Raw genomic sequence first — 10,000 nt, forward strand, 5'->3', positions numbered from 1 at the left:
TTATCTTGTACAGCCATTTGTTGAGACCGTACAATATATAGAAAGTAAGTTGGTTCTGTATTCTTTCTATCCCGTATATTAAAACTTTATCTCAAGGTGTGAACTACACCTTAACCCTGGATAGGTACGCTCCTTGGACACCCCTTTAAAGGTATACTCGGACGCGCGCGACCCCGACGCCAAAAAAAAGTTCTTGAAAAATCAGTTTTTGCAGTAACCTCCTTGTTTCTTTTGCCAAAAAAAAACTTCAATGAATGCTTAAAACAACTGTAAAGATAAATACTACTCATCTGCAGAAAAACTTTTTATTATAAATATTTTAAAAAATTAAGTAGAAAAAAAGACCTTACATAAAAATTCATAAAAAAAAGTTTATACATATATACACAAATCCTTTTAGGAATTGATTCTTGAATGTTTAGGACACATCTTGATGTATTTTGGATGAAGTCAGACCCATGGTGGTGAAGATCTGAAATGAGAAAAAAAGGGTAACTTTTTTTGGCCAAAAAAATTTGTCTAAATTTCATGAATTTTTTTGGGTACCCAAATGAAATAGGAAGTGGCTATTTTTTTTTAGGGAATAAACATATGTTATCTTAAAATAGAAATATGTAAAAAAATCTTCATTATTTTGTAAATTAAATTTATATCAGGGGCCATATCTCAAGGTAATTTTTTGAGTACTTAGAACTTTCGTAAAAAAATACATATATTTAATATATAATATGATATTTTTGCAGGTAAAAATATAACAAAATATCACAAATTCTATAGGGAACAAGAACATATATGGCCGCCAACCACACTGACTCAGACTCCCTAATCTGCCACTTGAAATGTAGGAAGGGTATGTCAATTTCAAGGTGTTATTTACTAATCTAATTATTCTTGGATATGCATAAAAATTGTATGGTGGGTTGCTGGATAATTGTCGATTATTTTACGACTATAAAATTGAAATTCTGACCCGAAAAAATTGTTTTGAAGGGAAATAAAATCGAAAAAAAAAATGTAAAACAATATAATATCTTAGCTAAAAAAATTTGATAATATTCAATCAAAAAAGAAGTAAACAAAATTTTCCGACAAATAAACATATAAATGAATCATTACTCTGTGATAGTTCCTTAGTACGTAGTAATTTTGAAAGAAATGGGAAAAAACGAAAAAGTGGCAATCGCAGGAAAATCGAACACATACCTATATATACGCCATATCTGGCTAAAAATAAAGATAGGCATGGGTAGCCAGATCATCTAGAAACACTTCCCAACACTATAAAAATACAAGTTTTGCACAACTACTTGCCAATTCCTTACGGTAACATGACTAAGCAAAAAAATGCAAAACAAATAAAAAGGGGCACTCGCGGAAAAATGGCCAACATTCTAATATACGGCATTTCAGAAAAAAAAAAATTTCAGCCACGTACTAGGCAAACCATCGAGGCACATTTTCCGACAAATAAACATCTAAATGAATCATTACTCTGGGATAGTTCCTTAGTACGTAGTAATTTTGAAAGAAATGGGAAAAAACGAAAAAATGGCAATCACCGGAAAATCGAACACATACCTATATATACGCCATATCTGGCTAAAAAAAAAGATAGGCATGGGTAGCCAGATCATCTAGAAACACTTTCCAACACTATAAAAATATAAGTTTTGCGACACTACTTGCCAATTCCTTACGGTAACATGACTAAGCAAAAAAATGCAAAACAAATAAAAAGGGGCATTCGCGGAAAAATGGCTAACATTCTAATATACGGCATTTCAGAAAAAAAAAAATTCAGCCACGTACTAGGCAAACCATCAAGGCACATTTTCCGACAAATAAACATCTAAATGAATCATTACTCTGTGATAGTTCCTTAGTACGTAGTAATTTTGAAAGAAATGGGAAAAAACGAAAAAATGGCAATCACAGGAAAATCGAACACATACCTATATATACGCCATATCTGGCTAAAAAAAAAGATAGGCATGGGTAGCAAGATCATCTAGAAACACTTTCCAACACTATAAAATTATAAGTTTTGCGACACTACTTGCCAATTCCTTACGGTAATATGACTAAGCAAAAAAATGCAAAACAAATAAAAAGGGGCACTCGCGGAAAAATGGCCATTCTAATATACGGCATTTCAGAAAAAAAAAAAATTTCAGCCACGTGCTAGGCAAACCATCAAGGCACATTTTCCGACAAATAAACATAAAAATGAATCATTACTCTGTGATAGTTCCTTAGTACGTAGTAACTTTGAAAGAAATGGGAAAAAACGAAAAAATGGCAATCACAGGAAAATCGAACACATACCTATATATACGCCATATCTGGCTAAAAAAAAAAGATAGGCATGGGTAGCCAGATCATCTAGAAACACTTTCCAACACTATAAAAATATAAGTTTTGAGACACTTCTTGCCAATTCCTTACGGTAACATGACTAAGTAAAAAAATGAAAAACAAATAAAAAGGGGCACTCGCGGAAAAATGGCCAACATTTTATTATACGCATTTCAGAAAAAAAATTTCAGCCACGTGCTAGGCAAACCATCAAGGCACTTTTTCCGACAAATAAACATGTAAATGAATCATTAATCTGTGATAGTTCCTTAGTACGTAGTAATTTTGAAAGAAATGGGAAAAAACGAAAAAATGGCAATCACAGGAAAATCGAACACATACCTATATATACGCTATATCTGGCTAAAAAGAAATAGGCATGGGTAGCCAGATCATCTAGAAATACTTTCCAACACTATAAAAACATAAGTTTTGCGACACTACTTGCCAATTCCTTACGGTAACATGACTAAGCAAAAAAATGCAAAACAACTAAAAAGGGGCACTCGCGGAAAAATGCCCAACATTCTAATATACGGCATCTCAGATAAAAAAAAAAGACATGCACTTGTTAGCCCAACCATCAGGGCACACTTTCTAACACATAAACATGAAAAAAAAATCAATAATATACGGCAATTCCTTACTACGTAGTAAATTTTTACAAATATTGAAAAAAAACAGAAATTGGCAACCGCAGTTAGATACCCAATATACCAATAACTACGTCGTATCTGACAAAAACAAAGTCACGCATGGGTAGTCAGATCATCTAGACACACTTTCCAACACTAAAAAAGCAAAAGTTTTACGACACTATTTGGCAATATCTTACGGAAAAATTACTTGGCAAAAAAATGAAAAAAAATGAAAAAGGGGCACTCGCGGTAAAATGCCCAACATTCTAATATACGGCATCTCAGATAAAAAAAAAAGACATGCACGTGTTAGCCCAACCATCAAGGCACACTTTCTAACACATAAACATGAAAAAAAAATCAATAATATACGGCAATTCCTTACTACGTAGTAAATTTTTACAAATATTGAAAAAAAAACAGAAATTGGCAACCGCAGTTAAATACCCAATATACCAATAACTACGTCGTATCTGACAAAAACAAAGTCACGCATGGGTAGCCAGATCATCTAGACACACTTTCCAACACTAAAAAAGCAAAAGTTTTACGACACTATTTGGCAATATTTTACGGAAAAATGACTTGGCAAAAAAATGAAAAAAAAATGAAAAACGACATTTTAACTAAAAAAAAAATCATGCACGAAGACTTTCCACAACTGATAACCTATACAAGTTGCACCATTCTACGACAATTTCATAATACGTAATAACTTTGATAATTATGCAAATTACCTTTGAAGGGTAAACTCGGTCGCGCTCGACCCCGACGCGTCTCAGAAATCGGGGAAGGAGTACAGCTACAGCAATGCACATCTGGACACTACTAGAGCGTGTAGGCGAGACACCTACTGCAGGTCGATCACCCACAAATTCAGTCACGGGGGTGAGTCACGTGAGAAAAACCTCTTTTTTTTTTTTTACGCTCGGGGTCGCGGACGACCCACCGTACCATTCCAGGGTTAAATTTCCCTTTAGGAAATTACATAAGGTATTCTAAAATAGAATTAACCTTAGTTTTAATATCTCGGGAGGTTTCAGCAATTGACTGGACAGGAAATACAAGTATGTGTCTTTCCTTCTTTCTTTTATAGCTTTTCTATATAAGCTAAATGTCTCAATATAAGTGAAAGCGTTCACTTGATACTCATGGATTTTTCTTCTCTTTACAGGAGAACCATCCGAAGTGCGGGAGTGTGTTCTGTAATGTCCGCTGTAAGAACTTCTGTGGACACCAACTTTGCAGGAGGCAAGCACCATGCGCAGCCTCCAGAGGTGATCTCCGCTATTGGGACCCCCATGTTTGTACAGTTTGTTCTAACCTGATTACCGAGGCTTTTGACGACCCTAAGTCGACGGAGTCAAGGGATGCTGCCAGGGAAATGTTACGATCCTGGGTGAGGGGTTTTCAGAAAAACACCTCAGGCCCCTACCTTCCAAATGAGAAGATGAGGGCCTACCTTTTCCCTAAAGCATCGGCTGATGCAATCATCCCCCAGCCTTATGAGGAGATACCAACTGCCCAGAATCCGGTAGATTCTGAAGACTCGGCCGCCCTTCAAGACATCCAATTGGACAATAGGATGTCGGATGTGTCGAATTCTACTGAGAAGGACCTTCTAGGAGAAGGTCAGGAGGAGGAGCTGTTCCAGGCTCCTCAAGTAGAAGAGGAAGAAATCGACGAAGTGTCGGTTACATCGGTTCCGAACCCAGAACCTGTTCCTTCTACATCGTCTGCTATCCCAGATGAACTGGGAAGGACTCATTCTTCCATATTTGAGATGATCCAGCAAATTCAAAGGAAGAATGATGAGAAGGAAGCTGCAATGAAACTGGAGATACGTAGACTTGCAGCATCACGTGGGCCCCAGAAGCGGCTCAGCGTGAAGGATCTTCCTTTGTACTCGGACACCAATCCTTGGAGGTATGCCGAACACATGCCAATGACAACTGGGAAGATCATGATCTCAGAAAAGTTGGGAGCAATTCCCCTGGAAGAAGTGGAATTTTGGCCCAACAAAGATTCTTATCAGGAGTGCTATGTCCGTCTTAGGAAGGAGCCAGCCTCAAAGGAGGAGATGGAGCCGAAGGAGGTCATAGTTTTTACCATAGTAAAGCTCAGACGTTACTAGCGAGCTCGATGAAAGAGAGGGGCTTCACTAACTCCAAGGTGCCCTCCTTGAGTAAGAAGCTTCACTCCTTTGTGGCCTCTCCTACCAGAGCCTTTCCCTTCCTGGAAAAGGGATATAAGGCAGCCTTAAAGGCAGTGGAGGCAGGGAAACCATGCCCCTCCTGGGAGGAGTGCAAGCCGTTATCTCTGACCTTGCCCTTGGACCAAGAAGACTGGAAGGACGTACACCTTACCTTCTCAGTCGGGAAGCTGGAAGCTGATATTGCTGAACGCCAGTTCGGTGAGGCACTTCCAAAACTGTCGGAGGTTCTCTTGCGTAGAGAGCAAGAGACAAAAGAAAGACTTGTGGCATTGATGTCGTTGCAAACGACACTAGAAACGATGGCAAGTGTCCCCAAGAACAAGGATATGTTCATGGTTGTGGCCAAAACCCATCTGGCCACAGTTATGAAGGATCTCTATAGCTTTATTAAAGCTAGGAGAGCCTGTAGAGAGCTCGTGTTCGCCTCGGCTGCGGTGAGGCATGAACCGAGGAAACTGATCTCCCCTCGTATTTGGGGTAAAAACCTCTTTCCCAATTAAGTGGTTAAAGGGGTAGTAGACAAGGCCGCCACAGAGAATGAAACCTTCTCAAAAAGTGGGGCTTAGATCTTAAGAGAAAGTCTTCTCCGGATGAGGGTCCCCAACCTAAGAGGAAGACAAAAAGTCCTAGGCCATCCTCTCGGCTGGCTAAACCCTACCGACAGCAACATCAACAACAACTTCCTGTGACCGCGGTGCCTCAGATAGTGGCACAACCTCCAACCACGTACCAGCTGGTACCTCAACAAGTGGCAGCACAGTCGCCAGTTTTTAACCCAGCCTTCGAAAGGCAGACTTCTTTCTTTCGTTCGAGAACCTAGAGGAACAGCCAGAGGTTCTTTTGGATGCCCTTCAAGAGGAAGGGGATACAGGGGAGGACGCGGTCAAGGAGGCAAGGCCTAAGGTCCACAACACCAGAAGTAAGATACTTCCAGTAGGAGGGAGACTACAGCTATTTAGGGATCGCTGGACCTTCGATCCCTGGGCCCACAGCCTAATTAAAAATGGACTAGGTTGGAGCTGGAGCTGTCCTCCATCTCAATTTTCTCAATTCTTCAACACTCATCCCCCGTTCTGGAAGAATATGTCCGAGAACTCTTAGACAAAAGAGTAATCCGGAAAGTTGAGTCCATAAAATTCCCAGGAAGGCTGTTTTGTGTTCCAAAATAGGACTCAGAAAAACTCATAGTCATTCTAGACTTGTCGCCACTCAACAAGTTCATAGTGAACTACAAGTTTAGAATGCTCACGCTTCAGCACATAAGGACCCTACTGCCCAGAAGGGCATATGCTGTCTATATAGACTTGTCTGACCCTTATTGGCACGTTCCAATTAATCGTCACCTCTCTTCCTACCTAGGCTTCAAGTTACATAGAAAGCTTTACGCCTTCAGAGCCATGCCTTTCGGGCTAAACATAGCCCCAAGGATTTTCATGAAGCTCGCAAACGCAGCCGTCCATCAATTACGCCTAAAGGGTGTCCAAGTAGTAGCCTACTTGGACGACTGGCTGGTGTGGGCAGCATCCAGGACAGAATGCATGCAAGCTTCTAAGATAGCGATCCAGTTCCTGGAACATCTGGGATTCAAGATCAACATCAAAAAGGCTCTCTACAGTATGCTTCGATAACAGATCCAGTGCTAAGAGCACAGCTTAAGGATGCAACAGGAGTCTGGAGAAAATACGCATCAAACGCGCGAAGAGATCTAATAAGACCACTACCAACTCGACTGCAAACGCTTCTCAAGCCGTGGTCCAATGCCAAGCAATTGAAGAAATCAATACTTCTTCAACCTCCTCCCCCGTCAGTAACTATCCACACAGACGCTTCAAAGGAAGGCTGGGGAGGTCACTCTCATCAGATGAGAGTCCAAGGAGGTTGGTCCAATCTTTTAAAGTCATTTCACATCAACTTTCTAGAAGCCATGGCAGTACTTCTGACACTAAAGAAAGTTTCTCCTCACCACTTGACCCACATAAGACTGGTTCTAGACAGCGAGGTGGTAGTGAGATGCCTGAGTCGACAAGGGTCAAGGTCACCTCAAATCAACCAAGTGATGTTGGCCATATCCCGCTTGGCGGAAAGGAAGAAATGGCACCTGTCAGCAGTTCACATTCAAGGGTTCCGCAATGTGACAGCGGACGCTCTATCCAGGTTTACACCTATAGAGTCAGAATAGTCCCTTGACGCAGGATCGTTCTCCTTCATCTCGAGTCAAGTCCCAGAGCTGCAGATAGACCTCTTTGCGACGAAAGACAACAAGAAAATAGATCGTTATGTGTCCCCATACGAGGATCCGTTAGCGGATGCAGTGGACGCTATGTCCCTGGACTGGAACAGATGGTCCAGTATTTATCTGTTTCCTCCGCACAACCTCCTTTTGAAGGTCCTCAATAAGCTGAGATCCTTCAAAGGGAAAGCAGCAATAGTGGCCCACAAGTGGCCAAATAGCGTGTGGTTCCCTCTGGCATTGGAACTACGACTAAAATTCGTACTGCTACCGGATCCATCCCTGTCTCACCGAGTACAGAAGTTGACTGTCTTTGCTTCATCAAAGAAAACACGGAACCTACATCTCATGATTTTCTCTCCTTAACGATGAGAAAAAGATTCGGTGTTAAAAGTCAGTTCAGACTTTTGGAGGAAACCAGAAGACATTATGAGGCTTCAGCGAAGAAACAGATATCCCTTGTCAAGGCGAAGAAACCAAAAGAAATCCCGACAGATTCCAATTTATCATTCTTCATTCACCTTCATGGGCAAGGTTTAGCAGCCAACACAATTCTTTTGTTCAAGTCTGCCTTGACAAGACAGATACCATATGCCTCACAGGTCGACCTTTCTAACAACGTTCTTAATGAACTACAAAGGCCCATGCTAGGTTTAGCCCTTCAGCGCCTCCAAGCACCCTTTGCATGGTCAGTAGATAAGATTCTGCATTGAAGAATCTTGAATTATAAGTCATATTTCTGCTTGTACTCGCTTTTGGGGCCAGAGTTAGTGAAATAGTGGCTCTCTCTAGAGAGGAAGGCCACGTCCAATTCTTGGAGGGAGAACTGAATCTAATTCCAGACCCAACGTTTCTTGCCAAGAACAAGCTACCCACCAACAGGTGGGGTCCCTAGAGAATCTGCCCTCTGAAGGAAGATGCATCTCTATGTTCAGTGGAGTGCATAAGGTCTATCTTCATAGAACTTCAGACTTTATGGGAGGACAGCTGTTCAGAAGAGAAACCCTGGGTTCAAAGTTTTCTATAACTTAGGGCTAAACTCACCCGTGTTATTCGCAGAACGAATACACACAGTACACCCGTTAGTCATGATCCGAGGAAAGTTGCCTCTTCCATAAAATTTCTTTAATTATATGGACTTTGAACATCCTTGTTTGTACACCGGCTGGTAGTCACCCATGTTCTTTACGCACTATGCGAAGCAAGTGGAGCAACTTAAGAATTCTGTGGTAGCAGCAGGTAGAATTCTTTAACCTTCGGTTTTAAATCTGCGAGGAACAGTGTAATTAATTTGGGACGATTAATTAAGATGGTGCGTGTGTAGTCACTGTATGTTACTACACACTGAGCGATAGGCCACGAAAGTGTCCTTACGAACTGTTCCATTGTCGTCGGTGAACTATAGCATAATGCGGACACTTGTGCCAAGCATTTTTTACGCTAATGTAAATTAACAGTATACAGACTATATCATTATTATTAATAATTCAATTGATGTGGCAAATCTGTTTCCTAGTAGACGAAACAATATTTTCTGTTGACTGTTTTTCTTTATGCTTTGACGCATATCATCCACGTTTTATAAATTTTTAAAATGTTGATCTGATATGTACGTTTATTAAATTTTAATAAACTAGTTCATAGTCTTATTCGCCCACACTCATTCTATTAGAAATGTACTAAGCGTTAAGAATAAAATATGGATATTTGTATCACGGTATATCTTTTAAGACTGTTCCCTGATTCAAGCAAAAGTCCACTCACTCTAACCTTCTTTGGAAAGGTTGACGTGGTACCCTAACGGGATAGTGGCAAAGAGGCAAAATCTGTTCCTATGCGTATACAACCATTATCCAATAGTTTATAAGAGTAATCACATTGGGGAAGGTGTCACAAATTCATACTGTCATTGGTGACTCTTATACAAACTTTGCTTTATATTGTATAGGGCAAGACCAAAATATAAGCTTGTCATTTTGTCATCCATAATTATTATGTACTCCTCGAGACTTTTTCCAGAGTCTAGTACGACTCTTCCCTGTAGGGGGTAGGAAGCACTAACATAGTTCATGCTTAGATAAAATGATGTATGACGGTAACATCATAGGTCTCTAGGTCTAGACGGACCAGGAAAATACTTTCTTGAGATTATGGCACTGATTGAGAATCCACAGATACAGTAATGCTCTGGTAAACTTCCATCAGGACGACATGGCCTGAGCCCAAAAAACGGATTTTGAGCGAAGCGAAAAATCTATTTTTGGGTGAGGTAGCCATGTCGTCCTGATGGACCCGCCCTTCCTTTTATTGTAAAAGGGCTTATTGACCCCTCCCTATAATACAGTATCTCTAACACCTCGTATATCGCTACAAGGAACAAAGAGGGCGCTACCGCCTTCATCAGATACACACTGGAAACGGAATGGGAGAGATGCCTTATGAGCGGCTCTCTTTTCATTCTCGTTTCAGATTCTTGTCACTGTAACCCCTCGAAGCGTTAATACTGTTCGAGGTGAAGATAGCTATGTGACGTGTCAAGAATACGTCCTCTGATATTATGCG

Source organism: Palaemon carinicauda, chromosome 17 (genome assembly GCF_036898095.1).
Source record: "Palaemon carinicauda isolate YSFRI2023 chromosome 17, ASM3689809v2, whole genome shotgun sequence".
Classification (NCBI taxonomy): domain Eukaryota; kingdom Metazoa; phylum Arthropoda; class Malacostraca; order Decapoda; family Palaemonidae; genus Palaemon; species Palaemon carinicauda.